The 22,538-nt window shown below is 41.5% G+C and overlaps 1 long non-coding RNA gene across 2 annotated transcripts in view; it reads left to right on the top strand.

Moving 5' to 3' along the window:
• The window catches only part of LOC125184106 (uncharacterized), a 324,641-nt gene that overhangs the window by 229,943 nt on the left and 72,160 nt on the right, over positions 1 to 22,538 (top strand). For both annotated transcript variants that reach the window (XR_010832907.1, XR_010832908.1), the window contains exon 7: positions 12,939 to 13,090. This is a non-coding gene — a long non-coding RNA (uncharacterized lncRNA). The remainder of the gene's footprint in view (positions 1 to 12,938; positions 13,091 to 22,538) is intronic.

Genomic DNA, 22,538 nt, shown 5'->3' with positions numbered 1-22,538 from the left:
GCATCCAAAAAAATCATCCATTTGAGCAACTCTGCAGGGAGAGGTCACTAAGAGAGGAATGTCCTCAGCACCAGGCCCCTCCCTGGAGGTGCCAGTTTAAGGTCTTCCTTCCTTCTGCTTGTTTCTTCCTCCAAGCAGGTGGGATGAGCAGGGACCGCAGCAGAGGTGAGCACAGCTCCGCTGCCGCCCTGCCGGGGAGCCCCCGGCCAGTCCCAGACTGGGGAGGTGTCTGCATCTCCCACCGCCCTCTTTGCTACGTCATTTGCACGGGATAACCAAATGAGGATTTCAGTAATGAGTAGGAATCTGTTTCCTGTCGTTTTGTTTCGTTGTTTTGCCTGTGAGTGGGGTGAGCACTCACTGTGCACTCTGAGTAGCGAGGGGCAGCCACATATCTTGCTGCGGCGCTGCGCCCGGCTCTGCCAGGATGCGGGGCACCGCGGGGCTGTTCTGCACTTCACAGGCTTACGTCTTCGCTGGCCATGAGAGGCCTCGTGCACTATAGGTATACTTTGGGACCCGCTCCATATGCTTTGTTGACCAAGGCTGTTAGCTATTACTGTGACAGATATGGTACCCAAAAAGAATATGAATGAACAGCAGTGGAGAAGTGCCACTACTTCAGAAAAACATTCATACTGAGAAATTTGACGACAGGGAGTGCTTTCTCCAGGCAGAAAATTCCAGTAACAGGGAGAGCTTGGTTTTACTGGGTGTTTTTCTTTCTCTCCATTTCTGTTTCAGAGCTCATTTGTCTCATACTGATTAAAAGCACAAGCTTTGAAACCAGCAGAAATGATTTACAGTTTGATTCTTTAGAATAGTAAAATCAATCAAAATATTTTAAAAATAGAAGATAATAACTGGAGCTGCTCATCAAGATTTAGGACTAACTGCAGGCTTGATTGAGGACTCTAAAATTAGCTTTTATTTTATTTTTCATGTAGGCATGTGCAAAGCACAAGACAATAATTATCAGGCTGAATTGTTGCTGAAAAATGACTTAACTGGATCTTTGTAGTAGACTAAAACAGAATGTCTTCTGCTGTAAATCTCTTCAGCAAATGTTCACTTTATCTCAGGTCTGGTAACTTGTTGTGTGAGGCTGTTTCCACAAGATATCTCGCAAGGTGGAGGCCATGCACGTACTTCTGTGTCAGTAGAAATACTCTGATTTACAGCAGATGATGAATTGGCCCTACACTTATTCTTCATTAATCCATTTCCATTTCTCCATGGATCTAAAAGCTCTTGAAAACTGGCATCAGCAAGCAGTAGTCTTACTGCTGTCCTGAGCAACTTGAGAGACAGAATGGGAGTGTAAAAATGTATTTGCCTTTCCTAGTTTTTTTCCCACTTCTTTCTGTGGGAAAGCTCCCCAATATTTCATGGCTAGAAAACACCTGGAAAGTCTCCATATGGGCAGTTTGGTTTGCACTCTGTCTTTACCTCAACAAATTGCACCCAATTTAAGTGATAAAATGTGTTTTAAAAAGTGGTCATGACAAAAAGGACAACGAAGCTCTGATTATAAGAAGTTAGATCCAGTCATCTCTTTTACTTTTGAATCTAAAGCATCCAACATTGTTCCCCAATTGCAATCAAAACCAGAAGTCTTTCTGCACCACCATGCTTTAAAAAAAAAAAAAAAAAAAAAAAAAGCACGTGACTTCTAAGGTGAATTTTGCGCAGAAAACCTCATAGGCACCAGAAAGGGTAGTCAAGGCACTGGGTCCCTCTTCCAATTATTTGTAACACTGGGCTGAAGCGAAGTCACTTTGCTGTCAGCAGCTCAACTGCAAATACGTAAATGGGTCATCTGCATGCGGCATCTGTGCATCGGTTCCAAATGTAGTTGCTCCCCTCCCGCAAAATGTCAGTACTTTATTCAGATTGCCTCATATTGTATAGGAGAAAGGTGGGGTTATGAGAAGAAAGAAAAAGTCAGTTGCTTAAAAGAAAAGTAGAAGGGTGTTTTACAACATGGTGAATTGGTAGGAATTTGTCCAAGACCCAAATTGGCTCTCTTATTTTGCTGACTTTAAATGAATATTAAATAATATATATATATAAACATTTAAAAATAAGCATATGAAAATATTGCCAAACTTGAACTAAAATTTCTGTTACCTCATAAGCAAGAAGTACTTTTAAATGGAAAAAGAATTAAACCTCTCATTTTGGAGGCATCAAAATAAATGTCTTCATTTGGAAGTATTTATGTCCAGTCCAGGAGTTTCTTCTGGAAACAATCTGATCAATTCGTAACATTAGCAAAACTGTTCAAACTATCCAAATACCTGGTCATGTATTTTTCTTCATAGGAAAATTCTGAAAATGTTTTCCCAGCTGAAGCAGTCAGAACTTTCTTATCCTCCGATGACCTCGAAGTACTGGGTGGCTCAGTCTTCTCTTTCATTTAAGTCTGAGCTTCTTCTAAATAGAAACTGCCAAACCTAGGGCTGTTTCCTGAACCATAAAGTACATTAGCCATCAAAGGGAGAGGAAACTTTCCCCCATTTGCTGTAGAATTAATAAGCAAAGTGCAATGAAGGTTACAATTTAAGAGGCAGGAGCAGAGCCCTGGTTGCCTGGGAACAGGAGGACGCCTTTGGAAAGCCGCGCCAGGCTCTCCTGGAGAGCGGCCTCACACCCAGCCCAACACCCAGCTTGTCCCTTTCAGAAACACGACTTTCCTTGTTGCTCTTTATCAAGGCTCTAATGAGTTCTGAGATTCATTTAGCCTTTACCGCATAGATCAGCAGGAGGACATATCATGTGGTATTCCCTAATTAGAGATGGACCTGAATCGAGGTCCCACATGAAAATGTCAAAGAAATGAGCCAGCATTCAGATTCATAACTGCTCCTGTACTTGTACTGCTGACCAAACTGCTTAGGAGTACTCAGACCTGGGTCAACCGATGTAACTAGAGCAAGCAGATTTCACCAGAAGCCATATGTAAGGTAGGGCTCAGTTTAAAACCTGCCTTTCATCTTAACCAGTCGGATTTAAAGCAGTTTGCTAAAATAAGGTCTATTTCATGTCTGCAGCAAAACTAATATCAAATTCTGTCCCGTTGCAGAAAAACTGAAATTAATCACTTTATTAACATTGCCAATGCATTTAATTTTCATGTGTGTTTTCCATGCAACTTCAGCAGCAAAGCCATGTAAATAATATCCTCTGCATTAAAAGGACCTTTGGAATTCATATATATACAAAACCTCAAATTGGTATGACATTATAATTGATCAGAAGCTGTAAGGGACCTGGTTAGTAGAGCACTCATAAGGTCTTACAAACATTCCAGCTATCCTGAGGCTGTGATCCTGGGTGGGTCCAGCCCCAGCTCCATCCAGGCCGATTGCCAGCTCCAGAGGGGCCAAGTTGTTCAGCCAAGTTTCACGGCTGGCCTTTTGTAGGCGTGCTGAACTCTGGGGACACAAACCTTCACCTCAGAGTCAAAGGAGAAATTATGCGATTACCTCGAGGTGACGCCCTGGGGCAGGAACCACGCGTGCACTGAGACACTGGAGTCAGCACTGCAAGATGGAGCCCACCTGTGGGCTGCAAGGACCAGGTGAAAAGGAGATGTGGATCCCCCAGGTTTCAGAATCACGGGCCTCTGAATGCGGTGACTTATCTGAAGAAATAATCCAGAATTTGATCCAATGCTTGGGTAAGAAACCCCAAACCCAACAGCTTCTCTGAAACGTGTCTGTCTTCTACTAATATTTCTGCATCCTGCAAATAAGAGCGGCAAGTGCTTTGTTTTTGCCAAATGCTCAATTTCCTAGCTTCTAAATAGCAAAAGTAAGTAGACACAGAGCAGCATTTGTCAGTGCCCAGGCCTGGAAGGAGTTAGGGTGTTGAAAAATGAGTAAAAAATAAAAAATAGAAAAACATACTACTTCAGAGTGCAAAAGCGGATAGATTCAAGATACCAGCCTTATGCATTCACTGTTTGTTTGAACCTTTCATTACCACAGGTCCCCCCTGTGTCAGGTGGAGATAATGCATTTTTCCTAGGACTATTGTGACAGCTAGTGCTTTACCAATTGCTTTGATGTCTTTGAAGGAAAAAATACTCTGTCTGCCTAAATTTAGACTGACAGAGCATTGTGAATCAGGTGCAGGTGGCTTTGACCAGATTCCTGTAGAGCCCTTTATTGTGTGAGGCATGGCTGTTTTATCAAATATACCTTTTCTTTTCTCACAGCCTCCCAAAACACGACAAAGTTCCCCCAAGATGTGACACTTCTGCTGAGAATTGTTTGTCCTTGCATAACTCCTGTGTGTGCTGAGAAATAGGAATATTTCATGAGAGTCTTTGTGCCTGGTAATTTTATCAGTTCTTATCAGGTTGCAGGGAAAGAAATGGCAGTAAATTGGATGTCTTACCTTGAAAAGCTTTCAAAAGGAAAACGTGACATGGTGAATAGATGCCTGGAGGGCAGGGTTTTTTTTCTTCTCAGGTTATGGGAACACAGACAGGTCAATATGACAGAGTTATGTTGGTATTCATGAGCCAACATTCCCTTTGCCTTGAGAGCTTGCTGTAATGGCTTGAGAAACATGCTCCACTGTGGTGGCTAAATGGCAGATTGTATCCACCATTGGGGGCCAGGGGAATGGGGACAAGTGCTGAATACCAATCCAACAGGAGCCGGTGATTGCTGCAATTTGCCAGTGGCTGTGAAGGGCTAAAGACAGGTGGCAAAATCTTCCCGTTTACTTCTTTTGTTTGTGCCTAGCACGGTGCACGGAGATCACTGTCTGACAGCTCTGACGAGTAAATAATTTCCTCATGGCGTCAGGTCACGTGGCACCAGGCCTTGTGGCAAAGGTAGGAAACCCTCTAACTGCAGCAAAAATATCCTGGAACCTTAAAATGGTCCTTCCCGAATAAATAAATGAAGCTTTGTGTTATCAACCTACAGAAGTAAGCAGGGGGGAATCCCATGAGGATAGCCACTTCTCCTAGATGGTCTACTCGTGTAAAATCTGCATGTTAAAATTGTGCAAACATTCAGCAGTGATTAGACTAAATGCTTTTCCTCATTTGGAAAAATAAATATATATATACACTAAGTTAAACACTTCCATTTCATTATTTTTTTCTTAGCTCTTTTCAGTACTGTGGGACCAATTCTCCAGCTGGCATAAATCAACATCGTTAGGCCCAGGAGTAAAACAGCAGCTGAGGCCCAAGAGCTTGGTAGGGATGGCTCCTTTTAGCCTTGCATTTAGCCTTGTGCTTGTGGTTGCTTTTTCCTGTACTGTTTTTACTGTGCCGATAAGTGAGATTTGTTCCTGAGCACCAAAGAAATAAGCATGTCACATTTAATATGAACAGACTGCTTACCGTTTCTGTAGTTCCTCATATCTGAGGCTCTCACAGCAAATTTCATGCTGCCACAACTTGGCATGTTGTGGCTCACGTGCCGTTGCTTGTGCTTGCTGAGGCAGCATCCCCAGTCAGCGCTGGCAGCAAGCAGCTAGGAAGGCAGCATTGATCTCAGCCTGTTTTATGCACTGCCTGTGCCCAGATCAAACCTTCCAGCCCTGCAGTACGGCAGGTCTTGCTGTTCTTAATTGGCATATCAGAAAACAGAGCCCAAGAAGAGCCACCTAGCCTGCCTGATCCTGTTTGTAGCCTAACTACGGTTATCTACCTGACTTCATGAGCTGCATTCTCTGCTGCTTTGCTGATGAAATAACCTAGTGAGTAGCAGAACCAAAAAGAAGTCACCTGCTTCAAACTAGAAATAGGTACATGCACAGTAGTGTACATGTACAAACTATGGACTGAGTGGCTCCAGTTTTGCCTTATTTAGATGGAACCCTACTGGGGATCTTGGGTGAATTCAATGGATTCAGGATCTTGTAATGCCTCTGCCTTTGAGTGAGGTGCAGAGGGACTGCGCAGAGCAGCCCAGTCCTTCCCATGAAGCTCTCTTTGCCAGACAGGGGATGGGGATCGTGTCCCAGCTGACGTGTGGGGTGCTCTACTGGCCATAAGCATCCCACAGGTAATGTCTTTCCAGTTAAATGTGTTATCATGGCACGTAATTTGCAGACAGATGATTAATTTTTTTTTAATTATTATTCTTAGGCTGCACATAGAGAGCAGTGTGAAGAGCTCTTGTTCCTCCAATCCTGGATGTAGTTGATGAAAGTAGCCTTTATAAGGGAAAACTGCCTGCTGACACTGAGGGAAATGCCATGTAATGCCCAGGGAGCCGTCCGTCTCTCTGAGAAAGCAGGTGATGGGTCCTTTGTGGGGGTACCCTGTATCGCAGGGACACCTGCTGGATTGAAACCTAAGTAATATCTGGAGGAAGTCAGCCAAGTGCTCTGGACCATTATTATGTTTTGAAATACAACTAAGATCTCATTATTTTCTTTCCTCAGTTAATTGTACTGCTCTACATCTTTGTTAAATTTCCTAGGCAGCAACACATATGAGCAGATGATTAAAAATTCACTTTGATTTACATGGTAACACAGATGACTGACCTTGTGCCGTAACATGGCACTAGTGGAAATGCTGCTTCTACAAGATAGCCTGTTGTTCCTGCTGCCCCTGTGAAGAGCCTTGCCTCATTCATTAGGGTGGTTCGGGGCTCCCTGGCCTCCTCTGACCAGAATGTCATCTGGAGCTGACACTATAGCAAAGCCCTAAGAAAGGCCATGTATTTTGCTCTGTCCTACGAGCTGAGCAGCATAATACTCCTTGCATACTGTTACGTCTGGGGACAGTCAGATAAAACTGAGAGGCAACATCCTATCTCCCTCTGTGTTTCCAAGGGGCAAGGAGCACCCCTAGGAGCAAATGGCAGGAACAAACCTTATTCCTCTGGATCAATGCAGACAGTAAGCCCGGTGTCTATCATGCAGAGCCGGCGACACTACTTTGTGTGATGGCATTTCTGTCCTGGTACCATGGAGCTACAGAGGAAGTAGTTGTTCGTACTGGCTTTAAGAGATTTACTCCTTAAGCATTTAGGAATGATAAGTCCACCACTATGTATTGTCCATCTTATAAGGCAATTTCATTCTGAACTCTCAAGTATGGCAGTAGTGCACTCAGGAGGAGTAGCATTTGGGACTGCTAAGGACAAAAAGTGTTTTGTCGTTTTTCTTATCTTGACCACTAACTAGGCACCTTTAACTCACTCCTGTAGCTGTGGTAGTGTATTGGTAACTGTGCAACTGGTGATACCAAGTTATCATCTCTCTGGGCCTCTAGGGCAGTTGAGGTAAGCTTTCATGTTTTCACTTCTTTCTGTACTGGTCATTTTGCTGATCGTCAGACAGTTCAAGTTCCCACCTACCTGGACCATTTCTGATTGATCAAAGAGCAGTGATCTGTAAAGTATTTAAATTTATGGCCCCAAACATTACCTCTGCGTTTTCCTGTACTACATGTATTCTGTAACATTATGTAAATATTTAAATACACAAATTATATAAATATGCAAAAACACTGGTGTTTATCTTTGAGACAGGGCAAATAATATCTCAGTTATATAATCCTGCAGGATCTGTAGCCATAACTGTAGGCAATGCAAGAGTTTTCACTACTGTTTCAAAACTGGCTTCCAAGTGTTTCAGAACTACCAATGCAGTGTTTTAGAAAACAAGCATGAGATTCTGTAAGGTAATGCTCTTAATGCCTCTGTCAAGAAAACAGTCAAGATATGATGTCCCATACTGTGGTGCAAGAGTTAGAAATGTGGGGCTTGGGGTGATGGGACTTTCTTAAGGAGAATGGCATTGTCTAGGTTGGATTTCAGTCTTACTGGAGAAATTTGATGTGCCAAGGAGAAGACGAAGTCATTTTGCTGTCTTCCCAAAGGGAATTTGGTAAAATTACAGTATAACTGTAAGGCTGGTAGCTGAGAATCATGGACATCATTCTGTGACAGCAAGTGGATGTAGATACATATCTATTAATGCACATGTATGAAATGGAGGTAAAATCCATTGTGTATTATTTCTCTATTCCCCTCCTGTGTTATTGTTCATCCATACTGTAGATCAAGGGTAGAGAAACCCTTTATACCATTGAGTTCTGCAAACACAGCTTCTGTGTTCAGGTGTTGACTATCAATCATTATAACTTAGATTAGCTCTCAAGTCCATGCAAAGACAAATCTCTCCAATCTTCTTCCTTGTCACCACTATTGATGAGCACCAGTCAGAAGATTCACTTTCTTTGATAATGTCATTCTGGACGTTTGTTTCAAGCTTTCATGATGCAGCACCTCTCATGGAAAATGACAGGTGATAGAGGTTGATGGTGCAGATACTGTTTTATGCTGAATGGGAATTCTGGAATCAAACTTCTGGCACAGTCCTTTCTCGGTAGTCTCTCCTATAATAAGAATAGCTAAACGTGGAGCCTGTGATTTACTAATATTTGCTGATGTAATACACTTATTTATTATTTACATCTTCAGTTCAGGAAAGCGCCTGCCTTTAGCATTGCTGCTAAATACAGCAGTGTGTTCAGCAGCTGCACAATCCGAAGTGGTATTTACAAGCAGGTAACCAAGCAGAAGAACTCAGTGCCTTAGCTAGCTCACTAAGCATAACCGCAGATCTGTAGGCAGCAAAATTCCAATGCTTTTGCCAATAAGCAGATTTGGGTAGTATAGAGACTGCGGAGCTCATGACTGACATCAGTTCAATGGCTTGTGACTCTCCCAGTACAGCAGAAACATTAACAGTATATGTAGTTATCTGCTCACTGAATCTAGAGCTATTTCTATCAACACTTGTAACCAGAACCTCTGGTATAAGTAATTTCTTATACCTATCGCTCATTTGGAGCACTAGGACATACGGTCCTAGTGCCATTTCATGCAGTGCTTGCAATGAATTTCTCTTGCAGGACTTCCAGCACAATTTCCGATATACTGTATGGGCACACAGCGGTAGCAAAGTTTTCCCTGTCTATTTGGAGTCTGCTGAGCACGTGTCTGCAGTATTGTAATTTTCCATAGGCTACACTTTAAATCCCCATCTGGAACAGCCACATAGCTGGAGCACTGCTTGCTGTACCCCTGCTTGCTGTACCACTTCTGCCGTTTCACTTCTGACATTGCTGACTCTGATTAGTGATGGCCATAGCCTCTGTAGAGTTGAGTCTGATCCAAGCAGTAAATCCTCTCTGATGTGAGGTTTTCCTCTGTAAGTGATCTTGACTAACTTTGTCTGCCACATTTCCAAACTGACATGACAATCGGTTCTCCTGAAACTACAGTATAATCTTCTGCTCATTTCCCATAGTCTCTTTTTAAGCTGACAAAATTTCTGGTGTTTGTCTACAGCAGTTGCTTTAAGTACAAACCAACATCATTATTCCAAGAGTACAATGTCATATTCATTGTTAGCTCGGGAAAGTGTGTAAAGTACACACTTGCCTTTGGCCCCACTTGTCTGCACTTTCTTCAGAAATGTCCCTGGCATTAATTGCGAATGTATGGTATCCAGACATCCTTGTTCAAGCAACAGAAATGTTAATAGTCTCATCCAAATTTTGAAGGATGGCACGGTAGGTTTGCTGGGGACTGTTGCAAAGTGCAGACAGGAAGAGGAGACTGAAAAGTTTACTCAGGTACAAAACAGCAGCAGCAGCAGTAGTGTCTGGGCATGCCTGCAGTCAGGAGAAACATACAGCAGATGTGCGTGGAGAGACTTGTCCATAATGAAGACTGGGTCTCTGGTACGTTTTTTTATCTCTCAAAAGCTGAGCAGAGAAAATGCCCCACTTTACCAAACTGTTGTAAATTATGGGAAATGTTCATTTAAGCACAGGAAAGATGAAAGCCCACCAAAGCGCCCCAGAGCTGTTAGAAAGAGGAGGGACAATGGCAGTCGATTCCTTTGAAATTTGTACAGGCTGGTTCGGGGTGGCTTTGGGCAGAAAAAGAGCTTGGCTGGGAGGAGGAGGAACTCATAGAGCCACCTTTCCCCTGACTATAGGAAGTAAAATCTATTTCTGTGGGATGAGCTAGCTTGCAGTGGCTGAGTGAGGTCAGCCCTGCTGAGATGGAGCCCCTGAGCCCTCCATCTGCAGAGAAGTGCTTTTAGCGGTGATAACTAAAAAGATGTCCAGATGCTCTTCTTGTTTTGTATTTTCAGGCTGCTGCCAAACCAACTGGGAAGCCATATTGTATAGATGAGGCAATTCATCTCGTGTATAAATTTGTGTGTAATTCATAGCCCATGCCTTTATTTCCCAGCAAATTCTCTTCTAAAGGTCAGACCAGAAATTTGGGAAGGCATTCTGCCTCTCTGAGGGACAAAATGCAGTCTCATCTCGGTTATGGCACCCAGTTGCTTACCCAGACTGTTAAGCTGGATCCTGTTGGAGAAGCAATGTTCAGCAGGAGAGAGTTTAAAAGTAATTTGTAACAGGGGAGGTAAAGAAGATAGCTTTAGTAAAAGTAAAAAGTAGTGCATGCTAATGATTAGCTGTAGAGATGGCATGTAAGTGGAAAAAAAGAACAATTTATCAAGATAAACAATAAGATAGTTAAAATAAAGGAGAATAGAGAAAGAGATAATTAAAATCCAGTATTGTTAAATATAAAACCAAATTTTGCAGTAGCTAGATGTTTGTTTTTTAATAGAGCCCTACTGAGCAATTGACGGTATGCAAGGTATTGGTAAAGAGCTCCTGGAAGAACAGGGGACCATTAGTGTAAAGGTATCCTTTAGGACATATTTGCTCCACATATAAACAAAATTGTTTTGCTTTTATTTTGCCATCAGCATAGAAAATTGCAGTATGTCTGTATTTGTCTGCAGGTGAAGGTTAAAGGATAAAGGTTATCTTTGTAACCTTTAACAGGACACAAGCTGAGGGTAAGGATGTGATGCTGGTGTAAATCAGGAGTAAATAAACTTTTGTGCACTACATCTCACTTATGTGAAACTTGTACCAGTGTACAGTGTGAGTGATACATAAAAAGTATGTAAAATGAGGTATATAAAGCAATGAATGTTACTGTGCTACAATAATAAGCAGAGGAGCTGGGAAGTGGAGAAGACATGAAAAATGGAACCAGGTCATCTCTCCAAGATTGCGCCCAACCAACCCCCCCCCCCCTTTTTTTTTCCTTCTGCAATTAAATAGAAGCACTCAAGCACTTTGTGTGAGGTCCCAGCTAGAAGGAAAGCTCCAGCAGCAAAAATATCTTGGTGTTCCCAGGCACATCTACCTCCGGGACACTTCGGATGTTGGCATTTTTTTGTTAGAGCCAGAAACACTTTCTTTCAACCTGTTTATTTCCTGTATTCCAACACGCTTTTTCTACCATGGATATTTTCAGGTTTATGTTTGACTTAAGGTTTTCAGTTGATATAGGAACTGTTTTGTTTGTACGCTGAAAGTCTCTTTTATCTTATACTCTCAAAATTGCCTGAAAAACATGGAAAATATCACCCGTATTTTGTGGACTAAAAAAAAAGATGACCTGAATGCGATTAGATGGGTTATCCATGACTATTTTACCAGCCTCTTGCACAATTGAGGGTGGTGGTTATATTTTCTGTGCTACTTTCAATGTTGCACTGTGATGACAGACAATAGGATTTCAAATATTCCTTTTAGACTGAGAGATTCCTTCCTGTCTAATATTGAGAACATGTGGTTAGATTTCATATTAGCCAAAAAAAAAAAAAAAAGTGAAAAATGGATATTGTCAATTGCAAGAGAGTAAGCTGGGTAAGGAAAATGGGTGAAGAGGACCCAGGAGCATCACAGGGAACTTGCCATAAAGCAAAAAGCATCTGCGGAGATACCTGAATTATCTACAGGGTGTTCTTCTGTAGGGTATTTCTGAAATTAAGAAATTTAAAAGGGGGAAAATTCATCCACAGATGAAGCCAAAGTTCAGGGGTGTGTTAGAGGTGTATCTGCCATGACAACCTTCATGGCTAACTGGAGAATGCAAAATGGTTTAGAAGAAAAAAGCAAACTCCTCAGTGTTGTCTGTTTCATTGTTTGTTTGTGTGCCAGCAGCCACTACTGCAACCACTTTATAAACAGAAAAAGCATAAAAGATTGTGTCCTTCCTAACAGGGTGTCTACTCTCTTTGTATCTGGCAGCTTGCCCTAGTAATGCTTCCATGGCAGAACTCTAATGGGAAGCTGAAAACTATCCAGAATTTGGTTTATGTTCATTTCTAGCATTTAGCATTCAATAAAATATATTGGAGGGCATATGCTACTCTAATTTTTTTAATGCTGTGGAGCCCACTGAAAAGAAAATAATTTTTCCCAGGGTGACAGATTCTGTCCAAACCTTGTTTCACTGCAGCAGGCATTGCCATAGTGGGACTGAAAGTGATTAAGATCTATTGCAGGCTACAGGTTTGAGGAGGAATAGTGTTTTCATTGTTTGAAAATTAACAATGGAAGGGTTTTCTGCTTTAGATGCTAATATGTGTCAGCAGAAAAGTAAAAGATGTCTTGGAAAGTGCTTTTTCTGTAGATGAAATGTATTGTAAGAAAACATGTTTTCCCATGTTGCAAGAGTAAGTGAAAGAAAGACACTGTAGTGTCATTTACATTTATATATCACTTTTCATTCTGAAAGAGGAACGGCTGATTACAGTTTACCCTGGGCGGGGGAATCGCTTCACCCAGCACAGAAATGCACTCACCCCAAGAGAGGGCTGTAGCAGGTGTTTAACAGCAGACAGCAGAACAGTGTGAATACAAACCTTGCTGCCAGGTGAAATTCTGTGCAGGCAAGGATGTCGGGTGAAGGCTAAAATCAAGCCTAAATTCTTTGAATTAAAGAAAAATCGGATCCAGATTCTGCTCACCTTCTTCAGCCTACAGCTGAACCATGGTCATGGTTAAATGCAAACCTCGGATCACTGATTTTTTTTATTTTTTTTTTTTACTCACATAGGTTCATTTCACCACTTCTTTCTGAGCACTACACGGGGTTTTCCCTCACAAAGGAGAAGCAGCAGGCACTAAAGATGAGAGCAAAACTGAACCAAGTCCTAAAAGTGGAGCAGTGTGGGTCAAAAGCAAATCAAAGACCGTGCCACTGGAAAGGTGATACAGCTGCTTCTCTAATGTGTATTTACTTTTGCTTCCTTTCCTGCTTTGTTTGCCTCCTATTGTATCTCCTCCTTAAGTACCTTCTTACCCCATTTCATGCAGAGGCTGCACAGATTCTTTTTCTAGCATTAAATCACGTAACTGGGATGTCTGGGTATCCTCTTCAGGTAAGATACTCAAAGCCAGGCCAGCCAGCACAAAAGAGATCTGCTCCCCAGTCAACAGAAGCATCAAAACAAATGTCTTAAGCATACATTGTTCGGTTGCTTAGGTCAAAATTGTGCAAGCCGTGTTTTGTTGCTTCTTCAGTAGGTATAAAGTACAAGATATTTGGAGCAGGAGGTCAATTTCAGCTGGGATTGACAGATGTTTCTAATAATAAAAGGCATCTGTGAGGTTTTAGAATTATTTATGTAGATAGTACTGCTTGGTGTATTCTAAGCAATCACATAAAAAATCTGCAGATCTGAAATGTCTGGCTAATTGCAAAGACAATTTTATGCTCGCGCGGCCTCTGAGTGCCTGGGGCCAGTGAGGGTTGGTTTGCCAGGTCAGAGCTGCAGGTGGGCAGTGAGCTTTGGCCGTACCCTTCTTTGTTCCCAGCGCTGAAGCTGACATGGTAGCATGCTGCTCCTGCTTTTTACCCACAGAAAGATTGCTCTTCTTCCACACATCGGAACAGTAAAAAACAGGTGAATGAGCCACATCCATGAAAAGGACTGCACTCTAATGGCAATGATGTGCTGAATTTGACATCTTTTTCTTTTCCTATGATCAGTGTCCACATCGCCTGAGTTAGTTGCCTTTTCCAGTAACAAAAAACTAATTTGCATTGATGTCCAAAGTTTGAAGATCTTCAACTGTGCACACGCCAAAATTCTTAGTAAAAACCTATGTTGTAAATGACTTTTAAAAAGTCCCATAGGGAATCAATGACATAATCAGGAAGAGACAGAAACCCTGACTCATTTGTTACTTTCCTGGTGTGCTGTTAGCTGATGGATACTTGCAGCCACAATAACCTGCTCCCTATCCTAACTGCCATGTGCTTCCTTCAGGGAGCTGCATATTTAGTCTCTTTCAACTCCACTTTAGTACACACAAAACATAATCAAATTCAACCTAATATCTGTCAGGAAGGAATAAAATGAAAATTACAGCTAGGTACTCAATTTACAATAATTTATGGCATTACTGCTGTGCTTACTATCTTCCAATGTGCGGTTCTAACTCTATGAAATTGAAAGCTTTGTTTGTTATTTTCCCCATTTTAGCTCCAGTAGGAATTAATGCATTGCCTGGAGGTAATGAGTTTTCAAATAGTTCAAGAATATTTATTTTTGTTAAATCCCACTCTGAAAAGGTAAAATGCATGCAGCAAACAGGTAGAAGTTTTAAAACTTCTTCCCAAAGTTCTTACCTTTCTTTAACCATAATTGAATGTTTCCTTGCTTTGGCATAACTGTGAGAAACGATCCATAAAATGTCTGTGTGTTCACCTTATTCACATCACTACCTGCACTGAAAATTACCTCTGGGGAGGAAGAGAGAAGGAGGGAAAGGAGTCGTAGCTCTCTTCAGCAGTAGGCACAGCATTGGTCTTGGTGTGGCTGTCACCATTGCAAGAAACTCATGCAGAGCTAATAAAAGGGAAAAACTCCTTTCCTCTTCCTTCCCAGGAAATCAGGGCCAAATCATGATAAAATATCCACTCTACAAAGTAAAGCTTTTATTTTATTTTTATTTTTATTTCGTTTCATTTTATTTTATTTTTATTTCATTTTTTATTTAGTTTTTTTAATGTCAAATTGTGCCAAGATATGGTTGGCAGCTTAGCATCTTCCCCAGTACTCACTTCTGGGAGATACTTCTGTGCTTTCAGTGATGAACCGATGTGATGCAGCTCATGCTGTGCAGTATTGGGGGTGGTAGGTAAACTGCTGTCACTTTGGGAAGGTTACCTGGTATTTTCAGTTCAGCGTACAGCCAGGAGTTTCCATGGCTGTTATAGAACTGTCCTTACTTTTAATTCCTCCCTTTACAACTACAGAAGTTCTCTCCTGCTGCTTTTCTCATCTGTTCATATAGGTGGGGTTTGGTTTGGTTTATTTTGTTTTCTCAACAGCAGTGCTGCTGCACCTCACATACTAAAGTGAATTTATACTCCACCACCGAACAGGCAATTCTGGATGTAGTTCAAACTCTGAAATCTGAGTGTGTGGGAACAAAGAACTGAAGGTAGTAGTCTGAGTGCTTGCTTGAGTCTCTTCAAGTGAACCAAACAACAAAGAGGTAAATTACTGAATCTATGTTAGCATGAAACCAACACTTATCATTACAGTTCATTACTGCCATAATTTTAATTCGTTCAAAGGACACACTGATTTATTTTGCTCTTCCTTATAAATCCAATGATGAATCCCTTTCCATTTTTGCCAAATTGAAGTTCTATTTGGTCATAATTCCTACTGATGAATTGGAGGACTAATTTCAGTAAAAAATGAAGATTGGGAAAGTGATGATGTAAAGCCCAGTATACATCTTAATATTGATGGCAATTGTTTTGTTATCAGTTATCATTATTCCTATGACATTAGGTCATTATAAACTTTCATGTGTCACTGTATTGAGAGAGAATCATGATTTATATGTGGGGTATTTGATAACTATAACAGCAGATGAATCCAATTTTAGTTACTTGTTTTATTAAATGAAATGCTTGAACTTAATGTAAGGAAAGGTTATTTTTTACTGAGAAGAAGCATCAAGCACTAACGGTTTGTTTATCACTCCTGTTAATGACATGATGTGTTCTGACAGGTCCTTTACAACTACTGTTTCACTCTAACTGGTATACCATTTTTTCTATGCTGTACTTTTAAAGGTGTAGGGAAGTGATAGCTAGGGTTATTCAAATGGACCATTTGATAGAAACTTTTTGTTGCCGTTTTTAAAGCTGTTTGGTCAAAATGGCCAGAAGATTCATAAAACAGCCTCCTTAAAGATCAGACAGACCCATTTAGCATATGAGAGTCCTCATCTAGTGATGACTGGTGCCACTGGTAGTAGATTTTGTTGTAGGTCTGTTGTAGCACTAGGAGTCCTAAACACAGGCTATTGACAACCCTTCGCTTTGTAGGAAAAAGCCATGAGCTCTTATTAGTAGTTTTTAATTAAGGAAGATCTATTTGTTTTCAAAAGTTCTCTGCTGGTAAGATGGAAGTTCTTCATTCCCAAACCTTTAAGAAAATGCTGATGGTTTTCTAGAAGTCTCTGCTACTTAATATTTAACACATTTCAGTCATTGCCTTAGTGCCTGTGCACAGGAGAAGCTGATGTGGTCTGAAAGCCCAGGATTATTGCCAGCTGGGAATTATCAGCAGAGCAGTGCCCATGCTGCAGAGGAAGAAAATAAATGCAGAGGTTATTAATAGGTGAGAAGTTCTTTCCCTCTTCCCAGATTAGCAGTCAGTCAGCCTTAAAACATTTGCATAAGACATAGTGGTGAGGCCAAGGGTCCGGTGTGTCACCATGGAATATTGCTGTGCTTTGTAGCAGCTCGTGAGGAGGGACAGGCAATGGAGCGTGAAGCCGCAGGAAAATCCTTTGCAAGCTCTCTGAGCAACTGGAGCTCTGAAGCAACAACATATTAGATCATATTAACAGTTGTAATTGCTTAGTAAATACTATAGGTACACTGAAGGGCATGCAAATAGTCTAGTTCTCCACAAAAAGCAAAGAGTGCTTGAGGTATACCTGAAAACCTGGTAATTCTCTGATGATAACTTCCAGAACACAGACAATGCTAGTGCCTAGGGTCTTTCTTTAATTGAGTTGAATTTCACTGCTATGTGAAAGATTTGACTTCTCCCACTGGGCCAGTAGTGATGGAGAGACCTCCTTATTTTTTCTCTCTGACAAAATCTTTTTCTTTTATTACTTCTGCTGTTATGAGATGTGATTCCAATTGTGCTGCTCTGATGAATATAGAGCCTCTGAAGATACAAAGCAAACCTTTTTCACATGAAGTGCCTTCTCTCTCCTTTTCTTACTCGTCGGTCCTGTTTGTGCCTTGTCCCTCTCGATTCTGGGCAGAGCAGGAGAGGTCTACGGGCTGCTGTAAGCATTCAGCCACAGCTCAGGACACGCCTGCTTTGGGATCTGCCAGGATGTAAATGTGCTGTACGTTGGCATTGCTGGTGGGCACAGCAGCAGTGATGCTCAGGGATATACATCTTCCTGATCTTGGCAGTGCCTCCCTTCAGAAAGCCTGGATCTCAAACCATCCAGCTTTGTACGGGTCTGACAGGCAGGAAGGCGGGGGAGAAGGACTGCAATCCCAAGCCCACCAGCGAGCAATTATTGTCCAGAGAGAGGAGCTTAAAACCCAAGGTGAAAAAACATTGCAGTGCTGTAGTACGTGACTAATAAAGGAGACAAACATTGTCAAACACCCACAGTACATTTATAGGCTTTAAGTTTCGTAAAGTGGATTAGAGACATTTGTATTCATTAAGGAGATGAAAACCTTTTCTCTGCAGCTCAAGTATTTTATTTAAAAAGTTTGAATTTTATGGGTGGTAAAAGAACCATAAACAGAGCAATGAAATGGTCGGAGAAAAAATGGCAATTGTGTAAACTGCTTTTAAAAGAGCCAGAGCATTTCTTCTTCTTAAATCCCCATTTAATGGATTAATGTATTATTTAAAAAGATAGATGATATACATGATAGGAAAAAGCCCTGGGACCGGGATCTCTTTCTTCTCTTTCTCTCCTACTTATTATAATTTGTTTCTCAGTAGCAGTTAGAGGCACTAACTGAAACTGAGGCTTCTGTGAGCACTGCAGAGATGCAGTCCCAGCCTGCAGCAGGGCCACGCTGAGTGAAGTTTGGGTGAGGGTGGGAGAAAGGGAAATAGGGCCTCCGGTTTAAAAACAGCCATGACAGTCACAGGCACTACTGATGGGAGGTTGCAGAGCTTGAAGCAACCCCTTTGTCTGCATGGCCTGGTATGGGTGGTGCTACCAGAACACCCTCCTTGTCATCTTATTTACTTCCTCTCCAGGTCATGCCTTCTCTCTCCTCTCCACTTTCCCCTCCCAGTATCCCTCTCCTGCTCTGTGATTTCTCTATCCTTGGCTCTCCTTCCCTCCTCTCCCAACAGCTCCCTGCCTGTAGCACTCGACTTCCTTCCTTTCCCCTTCGGAAGCTGTCAGGCTTTTTCCATTCCACTGTCTTCTCACCATCCACCCACTCCTGTGGCATCACTTTCGTATTATTTGGCAGGTTTGAAAAAGGGTGTATAAAATAAATGACATTTATAACCTGAACATATGAGTAGTTTGCTAAAGATCTTAATTACTTGACAGAAATAAGCTAATCAAGAAGGTTCAGTAAGAATTAATTGTGTTGGGGAAGCCTGGGATATTTTTTCATTTTTTTCTGCACCTGATTGGGCCTTCCAAATGAGCTGGCAGGTGTCTTTTTAGCAGGCACAGGAAATTGAAGTTTAAAATAGATTGGCTGTAGAAACAGGGTACTTTTTTTTTCTTTTTGTGAGAGCAAAAGAGGAATTTAAGTATAGTCAAGTTACCGTTCTGAGAAGCATTTATTGGAAAAGTTGTAGAAATTCCTCTTAACGCTTGCAGGAGCAGAGTTAGGACTTGCACTACTTTTTTAAGGGTGCACCGATGGCTTATGGCATACCAAGATATCTTTCACTGTGAATCAAGTCTCCAAGCAACTGCCCTGCTTGAAACTACCTTGGGGGAGCACAGTTCAGGTAAGGTGCAGATCTGAAATGACATTTTGGGCCTTCACTTGACCGACGATCTCTGAAGGTGCAGATCTGACAACCCCAACAAAGGTAGTTCTGTCTGTCCCCGCCAGCCCTTCTCTGTACAGGATTTCATCCTCATTTCAGTGGTAAGCTGTTTCCTCTCACATGTGTTTAAACAAAGAGATAGAAGGCAGGATATTTTGCTAAAAAGTAGATGAAAGCGAGGATATTTTGTGGCTGTCCATGAAAAGCAATTTTAAATGTATAACAGAAAAGTACTGATCACATAGAAAGAGAAGATGTCCAAGAGGTTTCTGGTGTGTGTTCCAGCTCCACAGCACAGGCTCCCTCTGAACACATCACAGAATCTTTTAATCCCTGGGTTAACCGTCCTTAAACCTGGGACTGAAACATTTTCTTTTCCATTGTGTGCCTTGTGTACTTAAGATACAAACTTGCTGGTAAACAGTCTGGCTCTTGTCAGTCCCTCATCTTCTACCTTACTTCTGTAATGAAATGGGGAAATTTATGAGAATAAGGAAAGTCATACCCTCTCAGTGCTGTTCTTTCTTTCCTCTACCTGTAATTTCCAGGATAAAATGCTCTCCAGACTTCATTCTGACTGCTGTGCATTTGAAGTAAAAGCACAGATTCTGACAGCTCTCTCCAGCAAGGAGGGAAGACTCAGGGCCAAATCCACCCTGAAGCTAAAACAGGGATATGCCCGTTGTTCATCCTGCTGCTTTTGCAAAGTAGGTTTCTTTTTGCAGTTCTCTGTGATTATTCCCAGGGATCTTCTATTGCAGGTCACAAACATATGCCAGCTCAATGGTCCTTCAGTTTATTTTTCTCTTCCTGCAAGGTAACCATTCATCCATGGAGTAATTTCTTTAAATGAGGCATTTTAATCCAAATTGCCAGTTAATACCTGCAGGGCCAGCTTCCCTCCTGATCAGCTCTGGAAATTAAGGGAAGCTTTGAATGGTGTCATAAAGTTTTGCTTGCAGAAATTCTGAAGGACTTCTGAAACAGAAAAAAATTGGAAGGGCAAGCTCTGAAGCTTCAGACAAAATGCAAAACTGGGGGGGAGAGGGAGGGGCAGGCGTAAAGCAAAAGATTTTTAGAATCAAAATACCAGATTCGCTTTGTGTTCAAGCCTCTTGGTTTGGTTTCTGAAAGATACTGTGAGTAAAAACTTGTTCATTAACTTAGAATCAGCGTCCTGCTTTCTTGTGCCTTTTTCTCTAAAACTGATTTTTTTTTCTGATTGTTGTCCATGTTACAGCAAAGCCAAATGATCATCCCAGTTCTTCTAATTTATGTGTTTATGTAAAAGTAGCTACTGTAGTTTCTAGTCAAACTTGAAAGGACTAGGGCAAGGATCTGTAAAATTTTGTCTGGGTAAGGTCCACTCAAGTGTCTTTGTTCTGAAAACCTAAGCCAGAGGTTCAAGCACCACCTGCACAGTCTCTCTTATCAGACCAGACGTGGAATTTGATAGAGAGCTTCCCTCTGTGTAATTAAGTTCTTTTGACTTGTTTGAAAATAGTAACGGATCCCAAGAGCACAAAAAAAAAAATCTTATAAGTCTTTCATGATATCTGCCGGAGCTGAATCAATAGGATGACTGTTGCATCCTCTTCGAAAATTAGGGGGGAAAAAAAGGCATCCAGTAGAACACAGTGTAATGACTCTTCTAAATGGTGGTGGTTGTCCCAGTACAATGTTGAACTAGAAGGAAAACACGAGCCAAGATCAAACAAACAAACTAGCTCACTCCATGTCCTGGTGCTCTGTTGGGTCTCATGGCTTCTGTAACCTGTGAGGAGAAAAGAGAGCTCCTGAGCTTTTCTGGAATTGGGCAGCAGATGTGCTTTAGCGGTCAGCTAGATCAAGGAATTAGTTCTGAGTAGACATAAACAAGAAAAACACGGCATGTAAGTAAAAAGGCTGTAAGTTACCAGCTAGCGTTATGCAGTTAAAAATGTCAGTAATTGTCCTTGTTCTCTAGCCAGTCATTCGTGGCTCATTCCTTTTAGCGTTGTTACAAAAGGAAAATTGTGACTACCTGTTGATAACCTCTGCACAGTCTAAGGACTTTGCACGCTGTTACGTATGGGGTGGGGAGTTAAGCCTGTTTACGTTTTCTTATGTATAAGCACAAACCATGCCAAAATGCCATTGCATTTATTGGGTTCCACCTTTAAGCAATCTGTCCATAATTGCAATGGAAACTGTTCAGAGCAATTTGCCAGGCATCTATCTGGAACAGTAAGTATGTTGAATAAAATATGATCGTTGTGCTCTGAGCACCGGTAATAATAATAAGAGAGCTGAGCATTCTTGCTTTTCAAGTAAAATATAATTGTTTCTGGAATACGTGTGTTTGAAAGAAACCTCTGAGTGCTTTAACTGATTATAATTTATTATTATATTTTGACCTTGGAATAATGCAATTACATAAATAATGCAACTACGGAGAAGGGATGGGTTAAAGGGAGATTATAATTACATTCAAAATTGAAAAATCTTATCATATGCTTTCTGTCATCCCAATTAATTTAGCTATGGTTGTATAAATACAGCCTTCTAAAAGGCCATTTAGCTCAGGATGGATAATAGGTTATTGCAGTTTTGCTTAGAGTTTTGCACAATATGTAAGTGCTGCTAACCCCCCCCCCCCCCAAAAAAAAAAAAAAGTAAAAATCACAGAAATTTAAGCAGGTTCTGGTTTTGATTCACTCTTTTACCCCTTTACAAACATAAATTCGGTCACAGTATCTGTTCAGATGTCTGAGACTGACCACTGTGATACATACGATTCATTTAGTCCAAACTAAAATTTACCATCCCCCTTGTGGGTATCTTATCCTTCAGCTCTCTTAATCTTCCCCTTTTAAGCCTTCCTTACTACCTTATTTTACTGTGAAAAATACTAGTGCCCTGCCTCCCATTTAAACCATAATTAGACATTATTTTGTATTGGACATTTCTAAGAACTGCAGGTATTTCTTCTTTAAGATACGGCCTACTGAGTGCATCCTAACAAATAAAATGCTTCTTTTCTGAGCTCTTGCTCACTCTCTTTATGTCTTTGATTGCTACAACACTGTTTTCTTTGTTCTCAACAAGTATAATCATTCCCCAAACTGCTGCTGAAAAGGTTTTTTGTCTAATCCATTACTTTTCTGGGTCAGATTCCTCTCTGCATCCTGGCTGCATCTTCCCTATCCCATTATTTGTATGTGGCTTTTAGAGACTCTCTGCACCCATCTGGTGCTTAGGGTCCAGTTCCTGTTTCAGAGTAATCTAAAGTAGCCCAGTCCGCACGTTAGATGTGCGAACACGTATATTCATTGCCTCCTGCCCTCAGCAGGCCTTGGGAGGAAGACCTCATAAGCTTCCACGGATTTACCTCACTATTTGCCTTCACGTGCCCCTTCCAGTGTGGTGACCCTCTGTATACTGGAAGTGGGAAGATAGAGTTTCGCCTGGGAGCGAGCTGCACACTTAGCTCAGGAGGAGGCATGTGCACAGGCAGCTCCCATGGTGCAGTTAATGTGCTGTGACTCTCCCCGCCAGCTTTCCTCACGGTAACTTGTTCCTGTAGCTACACCATCAAACCTCACCTGTCAGCCCCACGTTTGCTCTGAGCTGGGCTC

This window comes from Anser cygnoides, chromosome 7 (assembly GCF_040182565.1).
Source record: "Anser cygnoides isolate HZ-2024a breed goose chromosome 7, Taihu_goose_T2T_genome, whole genome shotgun sequence".
Classification (NCBI taxonomy): domain Eukaryota; kingdom Metazoa; phylum Chordata; class Aves; order Anseriformes; family Anatidae; genus Anser; species Anser cygnoides.
This window is presented reverse-complemented; position numbering and strand designations above follow the sequence as displayed.